At 36.0% G+C, this 22,088-nt stretch overlaps 1 pseudogene; it reads left to right on the top strand.

Annotated features, from left to right (window-relative positions):
• Positions 1-10,978: 10,978 nt before the first annotated feature.
• Positions 10,979-17,730, top strand: LOC141494136 (E3 ubiquitin-protein ligase Mdm2-like; annotated as a pseudogene).
• The last annotated feature ends 4,358 nt before the right edge of the window (positions 17,731-22,088 follow it).

The following is a 22,088-nucleotide window of genomic DNA, read 5'->3' as shown; positions in this document are numbered from 1 at the left end:
GACAGAAGACTCATTGTTATCCCAGGTAGCCTATTACATGATCAGACATGCTTTTTTAAAAACTATAAAACTGAAATATAGTTTTACCTTCTGGAGCTATATGCATAAGTCTCATAAGTATTCTCTATGATTTAAGCACTTTTACCATTTGAAGAAAACTATCACAACTTCCCATACCTTTTATTTTCCTATCTAAACATGGAAATGAACTCACATATTACAAGATTGTACATTTTGAGGTAGAAGACACCATTAGAGGTCATTGAGACTAATCTCTTCAATTAAAGATGAGGAAACTGAGGCACAAGAAGTTTTGATTTACTGAGGATCAATGGCTAGTAAATGTTGGAGATAAGAGACAGCTTTTCTTGTTACTTTAAGGGTTATTAAGTACCTTTTTCATATCCCTTGGAGATAGGGAGTAAAATATGATCTCATTTTACAGATGAGGAAACTGATGATCAGATAAGTTATTTGCCTATATACAGACAGCCAGGATTTGAATCAAGGGCTTCTGACTCTGGGTACAACCTTCTGTCTGTTACCCCCAAATAGTTCCAGCTCCTTCAGCTGATCTGGAGGAAGTATTGTTACTAGTAAAAAAAAATCTCATCAACTAGAGGGTGTCAACTCTTGATCAACTACCTCCTCCTTCCTATGAATTCAACAGGCATTTGACTCACAATTATAGAAATATGTTCCAACAGTGCTCTCTGTTGTCTGTAATCAGTACTACAACAGAAGCAACCACATCCGCCATCTATCCAAGCTAAAGTCATGCCATTCTTTCACCATCTGGTCAGGGACACTAGGGTTCCTTCTGCTGGTGGGCACCTTTTGCCTCTATCTGTGGTTTTGCTTACTCATCTCATTCTAGAGTGACCTCCCAATTCTCCACTATCCTTTCCAACAAGGACTCTGTACTGTCCCCAGAGAATTCCCCTCAATTAGTTAACAAAAATTCCTATCATGAGACCAGCTGAGTTCCCCCAGAAAAACCAGTGACAGATCTGAGCACCATTTGGTCTAATTAGTTCTGATATTTCACACAACATATTTGTGAGTTTTCTTTGGAGGGAGGGGGAAAAAGGCAAGGGAGAAGATATCTATAAAAAGAACAGCAGGAGGTTTGGATTATAGGAAGGGACAGGGATGGGGGTTCACTTTTTGTGGAGCTGCAATTGGAACATTTATAATCTTTACTGCTCCTTATCTTTGTTTACATGCATTGAACCTTTGCCATTTAACAATAACAATAATAACTAGCATTTATATAGTGCTTAGTATGTATCAGGTTTTATATATATATATATACACAAATACAAATATATATTTGTATTTTTATTTATTTAAGAGTATATATTCATATATTTCTTTTTTTTCCTTTTTTTTTAGGCATTTTTGCAAGGCAATAGGGTTAAGTGGCTTGCCCAAGGCCACACAGGTAATTATTAAGTATCTGAGTCCAGAATTGAACTCAGGTACTCCTGACTCCAGGGCTGGTGCTCTATCCACTGGACCACCTAGCCACCCCATCATATATTTCTTTATAAATATCTCATTTGATGCTAGAAGTTAGGTGCTATTATTATTATTCCCATTTTTATAATTGAAGAAACTGAAGCAAACAAGGGCAAAGTGACTGGTCACACAGCTGGTAAGTGTTGAAGGTCAGATTTGAACTGAGGTTTTCAATCAGACCATCTGCCTACCTTTCAATCCACTCCTCTTTCTCAATGCACTGTATTCTTAGAAGATATTTTCTAAACTGTGTTTTGGAAAATACATGGAATCATGGAAAGAAGATGAGATTAAAGTAGGGATCAAATCTCAGATCTGGCATGTTCTACCTTTGTGATTTTTGGTGAGTCCCCCTTTCAGGTCTTGTTTTCCTCTCCTACTAAGTGAAGGAGTATATAAAGTGTTTAGCCTTTATGAATCCTGTGGCCTTGATGATCTTGAGTCCCTAAATCACTTAGAGTTATGGATCTGGAGTTGACAAGGGACTAAATTTGAACTCCTAAATGCTTTTGTCTATCATAGGTCCCTCAGGCAATCTGGTGAAGCCTGGGTCTGAGACCCCTTTTCAGAATAATATTTTTAAATGCATAAAATAAAATATATAGAATTAAAAAGAAAATAATTATATTCAATGCATTTATCAGATTATATTGATATTATATATCAATATATCATATATTATGTTATACTATATTATATATTAGATCAATTATATAATATCAAAGTATATTATAGTATATCAAATATAATGTTATTATATATAATTTTATTATATCATGATATATTAATATATCAATGTCACTATATCAATATATGATTGTATATTTATATGATATATGATTATATTACATTAGTGTATAGTATAATTATTTGTTAATTTTCTTTAATAGTTATCAAAAATTCTTTTTAAAACAAATTCATGAACATGAGTCTAAGAAATCCTGGACTTGGTGAAGAACACAAGTCCCCAAAGGGGGATTGACCCAGATTTGCTGGAGTAGCAAGCAATAAGGACTTTGAACTCATGACCTCTAACTCTGAATTCATTTCATTTTTCCTATTCCTTTCTTCTGGGCTTCAGTTCCTTCATCTGAGAAATAATGAAGTTAGATTAGATCTTTTTCTTTTCAGGTTTTTGCAAGGCAAATGGGATTAAGTGGCTTGCCCAAGGCCACACAGCTAGGTAATTATTAAGTGTCTGAGGCCTGATTTGAACTCAGGGACTCCTGACTCCAGGGGGAGTGTTATATCCACTGTGCCACCTAGCACCCCGCCCCAGATTAGATCTTTAAAATCCTCCCAGCTCCTGAGATCCATGACTTCTCCTAAAGGGCTAGCTTTAGGCATTGTATTTTCTATTCTCAGCCAAGAACAGTCACTTGATGAAAGCTCGCTGACTGATCAATTGATGTCTTTCATAACTTTCTATGATCAATTGATGTCCTTCATATCTTTCTAAGAAGCCTCTGATCTGGGTAATCTACTTCTCAGATGGGGGAAGTTTTGCAGAGGAAGGGAATGTAACTAGAAGATTAGTTTGGGAATGGGGAAGTCAGAAATTCTGAGGCATGTTCCCTTCTCCACCCCTCTGTGATTTCAGAACAAGATAGTTACCAGTTTCTGCCATTTTCCAATTTGATGAGGAGCAGTGAGACTAGGGATTGCAAGTTGTGAAACGTTTGAGAGACGTGGAAGTCATCTCTTTATGCTCCTGAGACCTAACTATCTTTTATTTTGTGTCAGCTCAATAGATGGAATTTTCACTGTTAACAGAATTTATGTTAGGAGTAACCTTTGTTACATGGAAACTTAGCACTTAAATTCCTCAGTGATGTTGGCTGTCCTTGCTTTATAACTTGAGGTTATACATCCAAGTTTCAAAAGCTTTATTCATTAATGAAAACAGCTGAAGCTTGGGTATGATGTCAACATGTGGCTTCATTTTCATAGTTTTAAAGACAACCAGGAATTTCCTGCTGCTACTTAAAAAATAGCTGCTAATTAAAAAATAACATGTATAAATATAGGGATATAAATATATTTACCTCCATATGTAGGTACAATGATAATAACTAACATCTATATTATGTTTACACTGTGCTAAGGACTTCATAATTATCTCATCAGATTCTCATAACAACCCTAGAAGGTAGATGCTGCTATCATCCTCATTTTCCAATTGAGGAAACTGAGACAAACAGAGATGAAGTTATTTGCCCAGGGTCACACAGCCAATAAATGTCTGAGGCTGGATTTCAATGTAGGTCTTCCTGACTCCAGGCCCAGTGCTCTATCCATTGTACCACCTAGCTACCGACAGCTAATTTTAGCCAATATTAAGTATTTAAAAATAAATTAAACTTAGAATTGTTGTATTTTATTAGCCAGGGCTAGAGTGGGACCAATGGGTGGAAGTTTTAGAGGGATAAGTTTTAAGGAAAATCCTCCTTTAATAGCTAGAGTAGTCCTAAAGTATAGTGACCTGTTTTCCAGGTACATGAGGGACTTTCCTCTCTCTGGAGCTCTGCCAGCAGACATTGTGTAATCCCTCAATCGGGATTATCAAAGGATTTCAGTGTTTAGGCAAGCATTTTACCAGTTAACCTCCAAGGTCCCCTTTGACCCTGAGATTCTAGGAACCTAAGTAACCAAATCACTTTAACGGGGAATAACCATAGGTATCATTTACTTCTTGACTCCCTAACACTTAATTGTGGTCCACAAAGTCCAATCCCACTTTACACATGAGGATGTTCTTTTCATATTTGCCCCAAATTCTGAATGAAATTGGATCATAGACAAAGTTCCAAGACTTTGGGCCAACTTCTTCCCCATTTCCCTTGCCTAACTTCATCACAGGTAGTTTATCCAGTTTATTAGAACTGATTAAACAGATGGTCACAATTTGCCTTTCTAGATTTGTAGGATTTGATGCAGGCACAGAAGAAGATCCAAAGGAACAAAATAGACAAAAATGCAAATGAAATGATTAATCCAGGGCTCTCACAACTACTGAAAAGCCAATGGTATTCCTTGGAAAGGAATAAGGAAATATACCTTTTCCCTCTTATCCACACTGTGGGGGTGGGAATGAAACTAGAAGGTAATATATATTATCAAGCATGATCTTTGTGCTTAGTTGCTTTTGCTTGGCTGTTTGTCTTTGTTACAATGTTGTGGTGGGTCAAGAATTTAAATCCCTACCACGTGAAGTTAAGTGAATTAGTTGAAAGAGTACAGAACCTGGATTCAGGAAAATCTGACTTCAAATCCAGTTTCAAACATTTACTAGCCCTGTGAACTTGGACAAGTGACTTAACCCAGTTTCCTCATCTCAAAATGATCTGGAGAAGGAAATGGAAAAACCACTCCAGTAAATTTGCCAAAAGAAAGAAACAAAGAAAACCCCCAACTAAACAACCAAACTCAAATGAGGTTTTGAAGAGTCAAATTACTGAACAATGTTGCAGAAACTATACTAAATGCTTTACTGTAAATAATATTTAATTGAATCCTTACAACAATTCTGAGAGATAGATGCTATTATTGTTCCAGTTTTATAGTTGGGAAAACTGAGGCAATCAGAGGTTTAGTGATTTGTCCAGAGTCACAACTAGTAAGTATCTGAGGTCACATTTGAACTCAGATCTTCCAGAGTAGAGTTCTGCTAAGTACCCAGTTCTTCATTTAACTGCCTCTAGGCAGCTCTTGTTTGATGGGGAGAGAGTACATCTCCAGAAATGTTTCTGATGTAAAATCACAAAGCAATACTATAATTTCTTTCTGAAAGGGGAAGAGAAAAATGCCTTCCTATCATCCAAAAGTTAAAAGGTACATAATACTCTTTCCGACTTTCCAGCTTGTTAATGTTCTAGGCTCAAGATGGGATACTATCTTCGTCCCTGTATCTGAGCCAAGAAAGTTGGAGTTCCCAGAGAAAGAACAAGATCTACAAACTCTGAGCCTCCTTTTTCTAGGTACTGCTGGTAACCAATCTTTGGTTCCTGTGTTCTAATATAAACACCAAAAGCTCTTAAGGGAATGAGGAAAAGTTGTCCTAGGTCCCATTGACTCAGTAAGACGGAGCATGGTCCATTTAACAACCAGTGCCCTTTCAAGAAAAGGTGACTCCATATAAAAGAGTTTGACTCTTTGAGGGTAAAAGTTCTCCAGCCTACTTCATATATTATCAGAGGAGCTTCTTTTCCTTACAGATGTGGGACAGCCTCTGCTTCTTTTCTCTCTGACCCAGGCGATCAATGAACAACTTTTGTCTGATTCTATTTTGTTCCTGCCTATTTTAAAATTTGCCTTCTAGCCTTTGATCAGTCTTGATTCTGTGATTTGTTCCAATTTATATATGACCTGCCCTTGCTTAAACCTTAGGGGCATCTCCTTGTCCTGGTGAATTTCTCAATGACTTAGACCTTCTGCTTGTCCTAGCTATATTCAGGACTTCATTTCTCTGGTATAGTTCCTGACACCAATGTCTTCACTGCCATGCAACAGAAGTGGAAAGGATTATGTTGGTTATGTTTATAGTTTCCCTACATTTGGGCCAATTAGATTTTTCTGCAAGTATGTTTCATTATCTTTAGGAAGATCAGGATAGTACTTGGTCCCATGAAGGCAATTTCTAGGTGAGGTAAATTCAGTTTACTAATGTGTTAGTGACTTAGATCTGCATATGCACATGGATACCTACACACCATATATATATATATACGTATATATATGTATATGTCTATATACAGATATAGACATAAACACAGTTGTATTTGTATATAGGAAAGTGGTTTATTTTATTTATTTAAAAGCATTTTAAGAAAAGGTACATAGTCTTCCCCAGATTGCCAAAAGGGACCACATTCCAAAAGGTTAAGACAGACCTTCCACCCAAGAGTATGTTCTCAAACTGAGAGTTTAAGTGATTTACTGAAGGTTACACAGACTATATATATGTATGAGATGGGACTTGTCCTGGGGTCATCCTTGAATTATGGAAACCTCTTTCTCCACTAAGTCAAGTTGCCTGTCCTTGGAATAATCTTTACCTCATTTGATTTTATTTTCATAGGATCATAATTTATGAGTTGGAAAAAGATCTTAAAAACCATCTAGTTCAAACTTATTTTACAGATAAGAAAACAGAAACTGAGAGATGTTAACTATCTAGGGTCACATAGTCAGTAAGAAGAGCAGTTGAGATTTAATCTTATAACTTTCTGACTCCAAGTCCAATACTCTATTCACATAGTCCACCATGTTGCTTTTTATTTTATTGAGAGACCCTTAGTCCTTCTCTCTATATTAATACATAAAAGCAGAGGTTATCCTTAAATATAATCTCATTCAATTCCATCCTCCTTCCATTTTACAGGAAATTGAGGACCTTAAGAAGTTTACTTATATAAAATTATTTCCATAATTTACCTGAAAATTTCAAAATTTGCTCCTGAAACAATTCTTTTTTTTTAGGAAACTATTTTTAAAGTTTGTGAATATTCCCATAGCTAATTTACAAGCATCATTTGAACAATGTTTTGAGTGTCTATTTTAATTGCCTTCACCTCATTCTCATTATGTCTTTAATACTAGATATAAACATTTTCTTGGTTCTTCTGTTATATGCTATAAGAAATGTGTTCTTTCACTGGTTTATTGTCAATCTAGGTGTGTCCTAGGTTGTCCACTCTCCTATATCTAGGTTTCTATGCTTCCTCCTCACTTTAGTTTAGACTAGAGACTCTTCAAAAGGTCTGCAGTGCTTAGAATTTTTGACAAAGGAAAAAAAAGCATGCCATCGTATCTTTACACTCTACTCTCATCTGCTATTAGCTGATAAATATTGTGGATTCCATGTCCATGAGTCACTTCCATCTCCTTCTCTTTATAAGTATGGTGATCACTACAGTCTAGTCCTTTATCAGATCTTGCCTGAACTATTGAAGACTGAGGGATGATCCTTTCCCGATACTCTGAGTTGTTAATGATCCCTACAGAAAAACTATTTTGTATTATTATATAAAGTGGGCATGGTCATAAACTCACTTATGGTCAATGAAGCTTGTAGGAATAGTTTCTAGTATAATATTTATATCTCCTTTCTCTCTTTTTCTTGGTTGATTTACTTAACCAACCTGTCTTAACACCAGATTTGGGGGCTTCCTTAGAGTTGGGGGAACCAGGCATGGTCATTACCTTAATCATATAACTTGTATTATTTCTTAGGGTATTAGAAGCAACCCTGGAAAGGGACTGGCTACAAATTAGTATAGTCTATTGTAATTCCTTGTCCCTCATTGCTGTGCTTTTCTTTTACACAAAATTAATCACAGTAACACCATGAACTCTGAATCATTAAACATTTGCTAAATGATAAGTCAAAGGTAATAATAATCATGCTATTTACTCCAAGGCAAGCAAAGGTAGGTTCAAGCAAGAGTTTTACTCAACAGAAAATAAAAGCAGGAAAAATCCAAACATCAGAGTCGCCCCATACACCTTGGTCACACTTTCTCACCCGATGTATCTAGTGTATCTGAGAGTAATGTGGGGAAAAAATAGAAACCATAATTGCTTTGAAATATTTTGATTCCACAACTACCTGGTGGTACAATATTATAAAGTTTTCAACTTTTATCAGAGGAGAAATAAAAGATAAACAGTGAGGGCAAGGCAAAACTGACAATCCTATGCATTGTTATAACAACTAATTATATATTTATTTATTTACCCAATTTTATTTATTTATATATACAATTATATGTAATGATAGTTTTCAACATTTATTTTTATGAAGTTTTCTCCCTTTTACCCTTCCCTCCCCTAACCCTAGAATAGCAAGTGATCTAATATAGGTTATATATGTACAATCATGTAACAATTGTATAGGTGGATAAGTTTTGCCCAAAAGAGACTTCTTTTTCAATTGCAAAAGTATTGCAAAAAATATTTGCTCACCTCTCCTTTCCTCTAAGCCTTGAAAATGGGAAGTTTTCTTATAATAAATATTGTTATCTATATTCCAAATATTTATCTTTTTCTACCTTTGCTGATTCTTCTCTTTCTTTGTCTGTCCCTCTCCTGTGAAATGCTTTTCTTGCTGTAAACTCTAAGTAGATATATTTTAAAAAATAATTCTGAACCAAAGGAAGTTGAATTTAGAGAAGTATTCTTACCATGCTAATAAATACCTTTGTCTTTAGTTTAGTCTATCTTTGAACCACAAACATCAACTCCCCCTCCCCCCAAAAAACCCAACAACTCCCATCTGAAGATTTAGGTAGTTTCAAAAACATAACCCCTTGTACCAGAGAAGAATATTAACTTATATGCTCAAAAAAGGAATTCTAGACCATAAAACTAGATGGCAGTGGATAGAGCACTGGCCTTGAAGTTAGAAGGACAGGAGTTTGAATCAGGCCTCAGACACTTGATACTCATGAGCTGTGTGACCTTGGGCAAGTCACTTAACCCTGATTGCCTGGAATCCAGGGTCATCTTCACTTGTCCTGATTCATATTTGACCACTGGACCCAGATGACTCTGGAGGAGAAAGTGAGGTTGATGACTTAGCACAGTTCCCCCCTCACTCAAATCCAATTCATGTGCTTGTGGTATCACCTCCCTGATCATGGTCTTCTTTGAGAATGAAGGACAAACATCATCACCTGGAGTAGTAAGTTACCCCTTTGACATGCTTATATCTTATGTATCTTAGCTGAAATTCATCTTCCTAAGGATCTGTATGTTTTTGTTGAAGTAGAGTATGTCCTAGCTTAGGTGGCTGGGTGGGGGGGAGTGGGGCAGGGAAAAAGAATATTTTTCACCATTTTTTTTTATTTTACTGTTTTGGCAAATACATTTGTTAAAAGCTAATTGGGTCAATTGGCTAATGTTGTTATTGCTGTTTTTTAAATTTTATTTTTCCAACTACATGCAACAGTAATTTTCAACAATCTTTTTTTGCAAGGTTTTGAGTTTTACATTTTTTTCTCTCCTTCCCTTCCCCCTAACAGAAAACAATGTAATGTAAGTGATACATATATAATCATGCTAAACATAGATCCATATTAATCTTATTGTGAAAGAAGAATCAAATACATGAGGGGCAGTTAAATGGCACAGTAGATAGAACACCAATCTTGGACTCAGAAGGACTTGAGTTCAAATTCAGTTCAGACATTTAATAGTTACCTAGCTATGTGACCTCAGGCAAGTCACTTAACCCCATTGCTTTGCAAAACTAAAAATAAAAAATAAAGACATTCAAATCCAAACTAAGGAAAAAAAACATTAGAGAGGGAAAAAAAGATAATATATTAAGACAACTTTTAAAAGTGAAGATAATAAATTTTGGTCTACATTTAAACTCCACAGTTCCTGCTCTGGATATGAATGATATTTTCCATCCCACTTTTTTAGAATTGTTTTTGATATACTGCTTAAATGTGCAAGTCCATCATTGCTGATCATCACCCAATGTTGCTGTTAGTGTATATAATGTTTTGGTTTTGCTCACTTCACTCAGTATCAATTCATGAAAGCCTTTCCAGTCCCATCCCTCATGATTTCTTGTGGAACAATAGTATTCTGTCACCATATACCACAATTTGTTCAGTCATTTCCCAAATGATGAGCCTCCCATTGATATCCAATTCTTTGCCACTATGAAAAGAGCTGCTATAAATACTTTTGTATTTGTGGGTTGTTTACCCTTTTTTCATTGTCTTTTTGGGATACAGACTTAGTAATGGTATTACTGGATCAAAGGGTATGATAAGTTTGATTGTCTTTTGGGCATAATTCTACATTGTTCTCCAGAAAGGGTGGATCAGTTGACAACTACACCAACCATACATCAGTGTCACATCAATTTGCTATTGTTAATGAGAAGCAATGCTTCTGGAGGCTCATTAATGACTACTAGAAAACCAGTCTTATATTCTTGTACCCAGAGAGCAGTAGCAATCATCTTCAGAGTTCCCTTTGTGAGAAATTGAAGTTGGAAAGAATGATGGTGCTAGCTTCATCAAAGTTGTATTTACTCCTATAATTTGGGTTTACTTATCTATGTACTTTGTCTTTCTTCATATTAAATGAGAGCTTTCTGAAGACAGGAGCTAGTTTTGTCTTTGTATCCCTAGCTCTAAAATATCTTATATTTCTTAGTCACTTAATAAATGCTTACTGGTTAACCAGATAGTCATTGTTACTTTTGAAAAATGTAGTTTTATATGATTGTGCATGTATAATCTATATCAGATTACTTGCTATCTTGGGGCAGAAGGAGGAAAGAATGGAAAAGAGAAAACTTCAATAATAAATGTTAAAAAAACTATCTTTACATATGATTAGGAAAATAAATAAAAAGACAAAAATGTAGTTTTAAAAGGTTTTTTTGTACTGAATATAAGATTATTATAGTTTCAGTACCTCCTTCTCCACCATCGCAATGAAATACAACCCTCACTTTATCTTGGAAGTCAATGGAAAAATAGGATACATTTTATGGAAATTTGCTTTACAGGCAACTTCCTTGAAGCGTGAAGGATACCTGTACAAATATAGAAAGGTATCTTTTTTTTGTAGTTTGCATTTCCAGACCCCCTTCTGAGGAGACTTTGAGAAACCCTTTGACTAAAGAGAATTTGTTGTTGGTAGGAGCATTTTTTTGCAGCTTGAATCAGAGCTCAGATTTCCTGGATCCTGTTAGATGCTGAAATTCTTTTTTCTTTGCTGAATATTTACCATCCTCTGTTAGTGCTTGCTCTCTATTTCTGAAGCCCCTAGGCAGCTATTATTGGACTCCATGGGAGACTAAACACACCCTGTCTCGGTCCTCACTCCTGACATTTGGACTTTCTTTTCCCATTCCCATTTTCCTTACCTAGTAGAAAGAATTGAATTCAACAGAACTAGAGTTTAACAGAGCTAGAGTTTACCTACATATCAAACAGTCAATTTGTCCACATTTGACCCACCATGAATGCAAATTGGCATTCTGTGCCTTACATTCACAGAATCTCAGAATTTTCAAGGGTACTCAGAGATCACTTAGTACAATGGATCTCTGACCAAGAATTCTTTCAGCTACTTTTCATTAATTGGCCATTTTTTAAACTTGAATATCTCTAGTAGGGATGGGAAGAGGCATTCCTTTCTGAAATAGCTCATTCAATTTTTGATCAGCAAAAAATATTAGATTCACCAAACCCATATCTCTGCAGCATCTCCCCATTACTCCTAATTATACCTTATGGTACCAAATAGAACAAGCCCATTCCTTCTTCATCTTTCAGATAATTAAAGAATACAATCATGTTCTCCCTAAATCTTCTTGTCTTCAGGCTAATGTCCTTCATTCCCTCAACTCATATCTATACAGCTTGTTACCTCGTTCTATAATCTTGGATGCTCCATCTAGATTTTCAGTTTGTCTAAATCCTTCCTACAATGTGATTTGCAGATCTGGGCACAGGGATCCATATATGGTCCTGTCAGGGTAAAGAACAGTGCAACTACTACTCTCCTTGTTCTGGGCAATAGATCTCCCAATTCAACTTAGGAGAAAATTAGTTATTTAGGATCATCACAGTCCATTCTTGGTTCATATTGAATTTTCAGTCCACTAAATCAAATTTCTTTTTCATGGCAACCTTTGACTAATTATATCTCCTCCATCTTATACTTCTGAAGTTGCTTTTTGGAACATGGACACAGTAAAATCAATTCCACAGATGCTATCACATGCATCGAAAAATTCTTGACAAAAGAATTTTATCATTGGAGTCTTGTTCACTTGCCCTTTGACTACCCAGTTGCTGCTTCTAGGTGTCCAGATGCTCAGCCTCACAGTTCATCTATGATCTTGACATTGAGATCAATTGGACATTGAATGTCTGCCCCATTCTTTATTGACACTGTAAGATTCCTATGTGCCATCAATTAAGTCCATTTGGTATCTAGCCGTCTGATTGTGTGCTACCTAAATGCAAATCTTGTTGCTATAGGGAGGATAATGAAAGACAAGTCAGGGATCGGGACCCTTTGATTTTTTAGAAGTTAAGGAGTTTCATTAGATATATGGGAAGTCATTCCTAAGTCCTTTCTCTAGGTTTCATTTATTTTTTTTTAATTTTTTTTTTTTTTAGATTTTTGCAAGGCAATGGGGTTAAGTGGCTTGCCCAATCTAGGTTTCATTTAATTAAAGTTTGACTAATATGGGAATTGAAATTTTGTAAAGGGTCCCAGGGAACACAAGTAGGATCAATAAGTGGAAGGCATGGAGAAGAAGATTTGGACTCATTTTATTATGGATAGGCCTCCTAAATGAGTTAACATTGGCATAGGCTCCCTGAAGTAGCTCCCTTTCTCAAGAGGTCTTCAAACAGAAGCTTCATAATCTCAGGATCCCAGAAAGCATTCTGACTCTAGAAACAGATTGTCCCTCAAAAGCCCTTCTTCCTATGAAATTTGATTCTATGATTTCATCTCTATGGATCCCAGTTTCTTCATCTAACAAGTGAGAGAGTTGCATCAAAGATTTTCTAAACTTCCCTTCATCTCTAAAGGACTGGAAAATGTCACTTGAAGGAGGAGGGGAGGTGACAGAAAATCCCATCTCATTGAATGGAACTGACCAGTTTATCGAAGCTTGACCAGAGGCTGTCAAGGCCCTCTTTTCACTTAGGATTGCAGCGAAAGATAGTGGTAGGCAATTAAAATTGAAGCTGACATTTCAGGTGGCAGACTTTTGCATTCATTATCAGAGCTCTTGATTAATAATGTCTACTCAGATGACTTTCCACATTTCCCTTCTGTTTCACTCTCCCCAACTTTTAAGGTTGACATTGGGCAATGTCTGACCCATCTCCTCTTGGCATTGCAAATTGCCTCTATGACATCAGTCACTGACTTATTTCCTGACTTATTTCTTCATTTGGCACTTCTCTCTTAAGGAGACTGTGGAATGTGTCAACAGAAATCTTGTTAGAGCAGCTAGAGTAAATAAGGACAAAGTCACCCTTTTCTTCCAACTCAGTTGGGACTTATTAAATTATGGCATTCCCAATTCTCCAAGGAAGGTATTGAAGGGTTCTGATGGTGATTGGAGTAGGGACCAATACATTCCATAGAGTCAAAAAGGGGGAAATGCTGGAAGAGGGCAAATGGGCAGAAAGGTAAGTCAAAATCCCAGAGAGGCAGTGAGGTACTTCCTCCTCAAAACTTACTGGAAAATGTTCATGCTCTTTGGTCATGGGGCAGAACATCCAGGAGAGAGACGATGAGCATAGAATCAAAAAAATATAATGAAATGTTAAACCCAGAGGGAACTTTCAAGGTTATCTAATTGAAACAATCACAGATAAGGACAGTCCATTCTCTAAAGCAAGACTGAAATAATATTTGGAGAATAATGTACTCTCTTAGATAATATAGGAATATCATAGGATCATAGAGGCCTTGCCTTGGAAGGAATCTTTGATGTTATCTAGCAGAATATAAGTTCCTAGAGGACAAGGACTGTCTAATTTTTGTGTTTTACAGAAGTGTCTTTTTTTCTTCCATTGATTGATAGATACCATCTAACTTCCTGCCCAGTGCATGAAACCCCTTTACAACATCCCTGACAAGTGATCAAGTTACCTTCTGCTTGAACACCTCCAGAATGGGGAAAATAATTTCCTATTCTTCTCCTCCCTTGCCCTTTCCCATCCCCAACCACTGTCACTGCTTTCTGGTCATGATGGATTTTTCAGGCCTCATTTAGTGACATAACCATCCCAGTAAAACATACAAATGGCCTAGCCGTGGAGCCTAACGTGCAGTAAACGGTTTTTCACCTCATATCATTTTTTATGGGAAGAAATTGGCTTGGTACTTCTTCCTTCAGCCCCCTCCCCCTTTCCTCAGGCCTCTCTCTTCACAGGTGGACTTTGGAAGGGGGAGTGAATTGGCTCTACTCCTTCATCTGCCTGCCTGACTGTCAGCTCTCTTCCAAGCACTGCTCACTCACCATGGAGTTGTGGCGGGGGAGGGTGGTTCAGCTTTGATTAACTGTCCCGTGTGATATTAATTTCCGACGTAAGGCTCGTGCTGTTGTCTGGACTAGAGAGAGAAGGAGGAGGGAAGAGCGAGACTGCAGGATTCCTGATTAGATTTAGTTATTTATTTATTTGTCTATTTGTTTTCAGAACTAGCTTCCTTGGCGGCAGTAACCCTTTCTCTCCTGCCCATTCTTTCAAATGATGCTTCAGTTTTAGAATTCTGCTTGGCCTCAGAGTATAACTAGGCAACTGGGATCAGTGGATAAAAGGTACAGGAAAGCATATTATTAGCTCAGTATAAGGAAGAACATCCATGACAATCATACAACAATGGAATAAGTTGGCTCTGAAAATTATAAGATAATAACATTGATGTTGAAAGTTATCTTAAAGGTCTTGGAGTCTTCAGATGACTGAGGTCATATGAAACAGTGGAAAAATACTGTCTCTGTATTTAGACTTGGGATAAAAACTGAACTCTGATGGTTACTACCTGTATGACATTGGATAAGTCATTTAACCTCTAAGATCTTTCATTTGTCTATCTACAAAATGACACAGACTAGACCTCTGAGGTCTCATTCAACTCTAGATCTATGATCCTGCAATTCTCTTATGGGTGCTCAAAAGGAAGGTGAATGTTCACGTGTATAAGATGCTGTAAAGAAGATTCATGCTTTAGGTATGAATTAGCATAAATAATCTATTGTCCTTTGCTATGATCCTATGAGGACACTCAGGTATGCTGGCATCTTGAGATCCCTACTGTTGCCTCACTATATCATACACACACACACACACACACACACACACACACACACACACACATATATACACACATATATATCTTCATTCCTGTTCTATGAATGGGAATTAAAGGCAATTTGGCTTCTATTCCCACAACTGTTTTGAAGGTGCTCTCTCCACAGTTACTAATGATCACCATGTTGCTAGATCCAATGTTCTTTTTCTGCACCCATCCTTGGTTCCTATGGCATTGTGCTCACAGCATTTTCTTTGTTCCTTTGTTGGATTATCATCTAACTTCTACCTGATAAATATAGAGGGTCCCCAAGGTAGTTTTCTTATACCTTCTACTATTCTTCCTTTATACTCTGGTCCAGTCTTTCTCCAAAGTTCTAGTCTTACAGTTCTAAAAGCTAACTCCACTTGGATATTTGATTATGCACATCCAATTCAATAGTATATAATTGGATTTATCATTTTATCTCCAAGCCTAGTTCTCCTGACAACTTCTTAATTTCTCTCAATGACCTTACCTTTGCCCCAGCCATTTGGAATTTAAATCATTTGCTACCATTTAAGAATGATCACTGTGACAAAATTTGGCCCCAGAGGAAAAAAATAGATAACACACCTCATTCCTTTTGTCCTAGAGGTGAAAGTCTATAGGTGTTCAACACTGAATATACTCTCAGACTTGGTAATTTGTGTTGCTTAGCTTTGCTGAACTTAATTTTTTTAAAAAAGAAAATTCTTTATTAAAAGGGATGTTTGATAATTAGGGGAAGAGATAGGGATAGATTCAAAATATGTTATAAAAATGAAATAAAAAATAAAGAAAATGAAGATGTTCTTTGCTATGAAAGTAAGTGAAGTGACAGATGAAGTGACTTTAGAGGGTGATTAATCTTTAAAAAACTCTTCTCCAAATGGGAAGACCCCTGAATATAGAAAACTGAGAAAACTATTGAGCATGTACTCTTGTTATGTAGTTCTGACCATAGACTGTGGCAATTTGTTTAATTCTTTGGACTCTGATTTTGAACCCATCTTTTGTTTTCCTGGGTTCAAATGTGGTCTGAACCTGTGTGTGACTCTGGGCAAGTCATTTAACCATGTTGCCTCAATTTCCTCATCTCTAAAATGATTTTGAGAAAGAAATAGCAAACCACTCTAGTGTCTTTACAAGAAAACCCCAAATGGAAGTCCAAACAAGAACTTTAGGCTGAGACTGGTCCAACCCACTGGTTGATTCAGCTTTTCATCTTTATGTTGGTCGTGTTCAGACTTGTTAGGAGGTATCTATCCGTAGGAGTTAAGTCTCAACTTGTCTCTTCATTACAGGTTTTCAAACCAGAGCATCATTTTGATACCAGTTTTTTTGTTCTTTAGAAGCTATGCCCTTCTGTCAGATTTAAGAGAGTTCTTACCATCCTTATCCAGACAATTGTGCAATATCAAAATGTCTTGTGATACAGCTGGTGCTTTGAACATCACACAAATTTAGACTCTGGTTAGAAAAAAATCATTTTTCTTGAAGTTGTTGAAGTTTGCTGTTACACAGGAAGACACATTCACAATGAAGGAAGTTTCTTCTATCTTTGACAGTATACTATGTTGAAACAGTTATATGATAAAGAGCTACAGCATATTGTCTATTGTTCAGCTCACCTTTGTGGAGATGAAAGAACATAGGAGGTTAAATGCAATGATTTCTGGAAACCTGATAGTAGTCAATCGGCAAGAATTTACTAGTTCAACTACATCTATGAATGAAATCAGGTGTCAATTTGAAATCAGAAGTGATTGAAAGGATTCTATGCAAGAATTTCAGGAAGAGAAATGATCATCAAATTTGAATTCTAGACCAACCATCTCATCCAGAAGAAGAACACAGTGAAGCGGAAGAAATTTCAGGTGATTTTCATGGTGAAAGATACAGAAAATGTCATGTCAGATAAGATTTCCCTTATATTTGATGAAAGCTATGCCCAATGTGTCATAAATGAAATTTGCTGAGAATCAAGCAAGAACAGTGACTCAACAGAGATCCCTTCAAGTCCGGATATTGATACTGGTATATTAAATGAAAATTTAGATGATTCAATTTCAGACTGAATCAGTCTTGAGTTTGAAGTTGAATCTTTGATGCATAAGATTATAATCACAATGAAGAAGGACAAGAACTCACAAAGATGGCATGATATCTTAGGTAACTATATATGAGATAGAAGAGAATGATACCGATCCTATATTTGATGAAAGCTCTGAAATATTCTTAGATAACTATTGGAAGTATGCTTTCTGTGATAAAATGAATCCTCCACTTCTATTATATTGCCACAGATACTGGACTTTACCAGAGAATGGCTTCCTGAGGAGAAAGATGAAGTGTCCAATAAAGGCAAAGTAGAAAGTCCACTTGAGGGGAGACATACTAGATTGAAAGAAAAATAAAATGAATGACTTTCTAGATTTATATATTGAGAAAAGTGATGAAAAAAATAATACATACATCAAACTCCTGAGAAGTGAGGATTATTCTCAGTCATCAACATCTAAAAATATCATCTATAATAATCAGGAATTTGACAGAGAAGCTCAAGACAAAGGGGAAAAAAATGTGAAATCTATTCTTCTTTCGTAGCACAGTAAAGCCCTGTGTCATCTGTCAGAGATGAGCTAAAAATATTTGCATTGTCCATGGAAGGACAGGGCAACTTCTGGCATGTTTTATGTGGGCTAAAAAGCTGAAAACAGAGATTTCAGGCAGCCAATTCAAAGGATTGTGTTAACTAATTTTCTCTAAATATGATATACTAAAAGTAGAATCATGGAACCCTATTTACAAGATGCTTAAGAATGTTCATACATGGTTTGTGACATTTATTTAAAATTTTGGTTTTGTATCTTTTTTTTCTGAGTAAATGAATATTTTTATCCATTTTAGTTATCTCTAGTACAATTTGCTTTTTTTGGGAAGATTTTTTAAAAATTCTCTTTAGAAAAAATATTTTGATTATTGTTTTTCTATTTTTGTAATGATTTTATTATTTTTCATTTGTATTACTTATAGAAGCAGAGGATATTGTGGATAAAATACTAGTCTGAAAAGATCTAGTTTCAGATACCACATTGGTCACTCAAAATTTATTTGGCTTAGGATGGACAACCTTGTTCATTCAACCTCCTTTGTACCTTAGTCAAATCCTAAGACTTATCTGCTAGGTCAGATAATTTGAGAGCAAATCATAGAAACTTGTAGAATGTAGGAAGTCATAGATCCTTTATTGCTTGCATCCATTAAGAATCATTAGGAGGCAGCTAGGTGGCACAGTGGATAAAGCACTGGCCCTGGAGTCAGGAGTACCTGGGTTCAAATCTGGTCTCAGACACTTAATAATTATCTAGCTGTGTGGCCTTGGGCAAGCCACTTAACCCCATTTGCCTTGCAAAAACCTAAAAAACAAAACAAAACAAAAACATAATTATCATTGTTTAGTCTATGAATTCCATGAGCCATAGACTAATGTGCTGACTGGAAAGCTAATTCAGGTTTGAAATTTGTTGCAAAACTTTGTGTGGCTAAGTGAAGGTTGATTATAAATGTGTTTGTGGAAGTTAATAAAGGAAATAAAATTTTAAAAAAGAAAACCTGAAAAGAGATCATGAAGAGTCAGGCACAACTGAAATAAGTGAACAACAACAGCAAAAGTACTAGAAGTATAGAATCTCAGAATTTTAAGATCCTTTAAAAAATACATTGTCACTTCTTGTATTTGGCTTCTCAATCCAATAATATGTATCAGCAATGGACTGGCTTTTCACAATATACTGCTTTTTCCAACAATTCCCCACCTTCTCTGGACACAGCTTTTCATTATTTTAACCTAGCTACTACTACCTAGCTCTTGTCCAGCTACCTGTTATGGCTGGCCCTGTCCATGGTCGTGTCCAGGGGTGGGTGATGGAAGGACAGTGAATAGAAGCTTCAGAGTCATCTTTTACTTTTCCCTTCCCTCTGTCTCCAAATTTAATCTGCTGCCAAATTCTCCTGATTCCACCTCTCCCATAACTCCTTTTTAGGATGTGTGACCCATTGCATAAAGCAATGTCATTGGTGTTAGGAAGAACCAAGTTCAAATTCTGCATCACATATTGAATTTCCAGATTTATGTATTGAGAAAAGTGATGAAAAAATAATGCAGACATCAAACTCCCAAGGAAGTGAGGATTATTCCCAGTCATCAACATCTAAAAGTATCATGTGGGAGTAAATCATAGAAACTTGTAGAATGTAGGAAGTCATAGATCCTTTATTGCTTGCATCCATTAAGAATTACTAGTCATTTTGAAGACTATTTCTAATTGTTCTATCATTCCTGTCTTCTTTAGTTTTTTTGTGAACCTACACAAATCACTTAATTTCTTTCTCTGCTTTCATTTCTTCACCTATATATATACTTGATGACTTCTAAGGCCTATGTCTGGTTCTAAATTGATGATCTTGTGATCAGTCTCCTCTACTCCCACTGAAACCTCTGTAATTCATACCCTGGTCTCTGTTTATTTAGATTCTTATTTATAACATCATAGATGGTCCTTTCTCAAGTTTCTCAATTATCTAATCTGATCTTCTTACAATTGCCTGAATAATCTTCCTAATTCACTGATCATGGTTGTTACTTTACTTAAAAATCTTTAATGATCCCTGAGTATTTACAAAATTGAATCTGAATTCTTGATTCTCATGATTAAGGTCCTTCCAAAAATTATTTCTGTCTACTTTTGCTGCTTTATCTTTTTGTTATTTTTTAGTCATTGCTTTATTCTGATTACACGTAGAGATAGTTTTCAACATTCATTTATTGTAAAATTTTCTCTATCCTTCCCTTTTATTCCCTCTCCCTAAATCAGCAAGTAATCTGATATAGGTTCTACATACACAATCATGTTAAATATATTTCCATATTAGTCATACAATGAAAGTAGAATCAGAACAAAAGGGGAACAAACGTGGGAAAGTAAAAACAAAAACATAGAAGTGAATACGGTATACTTTAATCTGCATTCAGCCTCCATAGTTCTTTCTCTGGATATGGAAGCTATTTTTTTTCTTTCTGCAAAGCAATGGGATTCAGTGACATGCCCAAGGTCACACAGTTAAGTAATTATTAAGTTCTGAATCTGGATTTGAACTCAGGTCCTCCTGACTCCAGGACTGGTGCTCTATCAACTGCACCATCTAGCTGCCCTTGGAAGGCATTTTTCATCACAAGTCTTTTAGACCTGTCTTAGATCTATACTGCTTGGAAGAGCTAAATATCATAGTTGATCATCATACAATGTTTATGCTACTGTGTAAAATGTTCTTCTGGTTCTGCTCACCTCACTCAAAATAGGTTCAAATAAACCTTTCTAGTTTTTTCTGAAATCTATCTGTCATCATTCCTTATAGAACAATAGTATTTCATTACATTCATATACCACAATTATTCAGTCATTCTCCAATTGATGGACAAAAAATCAATTTCCAATTCTTTGCCCACAAAATATAAATCTCCCTGTTTGTGAGGGTTTTTTCCTTTTTATGATCTCTTTGGGGGTACATACCTAGTAGTGGCATTATTGGGTATGCACAGTTTTATAGCCCATTGGGCATAGTTCCAAATTGCTCTCCAGAATGGTTGGATCGGTACACAACTCCACCAAAGCATTAACTTCCCATTTTTCCCACATCCCTTCCAAATTTTATCTTTTTCCCTTTTTTGCCATATTAGCCAATCTGATAGGTATGATGTGGCACCTCAGACTTACTTTAGTTTGCATTTCTCTAATCAATATTGATTCAGATCTTTTTTTCATAATGACTATCAATAGCTTTAATTTCTTCATCTGAAAACTATCTGTTCATATTTTTGACCATTTATCAATTGGGGAATGACTTGCAGTCTTATAAATTTGACTCAGTTCTCTATATATTTTAGGAATGAGACCTTTATCAGTAACACTGGCTGTAAAAATTGTTTTCTAGCTTTCTGCTTTCCTTCTAATCTTTGTTGCATTGGTTTTGTTTGTACAAAACCTTTTTAATTTAATGTAATAATCATCTATTTTGCATTATATGTGCTCTATTTCTTGCTTAAACATTCATACCTTCTCCATAGATCTGACAGATAAGCTATTTCTTGTTCTCCTAAGTGGCTTATGGTATACCCTTTATATTTATGTTATATGCCCATTTCAACCTTTTGTTAGTAAAGAGTTTGTAGCCTTATCTAACTACTCCTTTTCTCATATTCCATATGCTAATCAAACTGGACTACCCCTGCTTACCTGTTGTTGTCCTCCCCTCTCTTATCTCTGTGCCTTTGCTAATATTGCTACTTAAAGTTTCCTTCACTTAAGTTCCAATTGAAGTTCTCTCTCACCCACCCCCTAGCTAAAAATCAATCTCTCTCTCTCTCTCTCTCTCTCTCTCTCTCCCTCCTTTCCCCTGTTCCCTTCTCTCCCCTCCCACTTTGCTATAGTTCTTTGTTGGTATCTCTGCTGCACTCACTCCATCACCCTATTAGATTATAAGTTCCTTGAGGACAGGAGCTTTGTCCTAGTTCCCTTTCTATGCTTATCATTTTGCACATATAATAGACACGTGAAAAATATTTGCTAGATTATTGTATTTATTTTATGCCCCTTATTTTGTGTGATCCTGGGGAAATCAAATAGCTAATATTTCTGGACAATCAACTTCCTGAAACAGTTTCCTCAGGG

The sequence above is a fragment of the Macrotis lagotis genome, chromosome 7 (assembly GCF_037893015.1).
Source record: "Macrotis lagotis isolate mMagLag1 chromosome 7, bilby.v1.9.chrom.fasta, whole genome shotgun sequence".
Lineage (NCBI taxonomy): Eukaryota > Metazoa > Chordata > Mammalia > Peramelemorphia > Peramelidae > Macrotis > Macrotis lagotis.
This window is presented reverse-complemented; position numbering and strand designations above follow the sequence as displayed.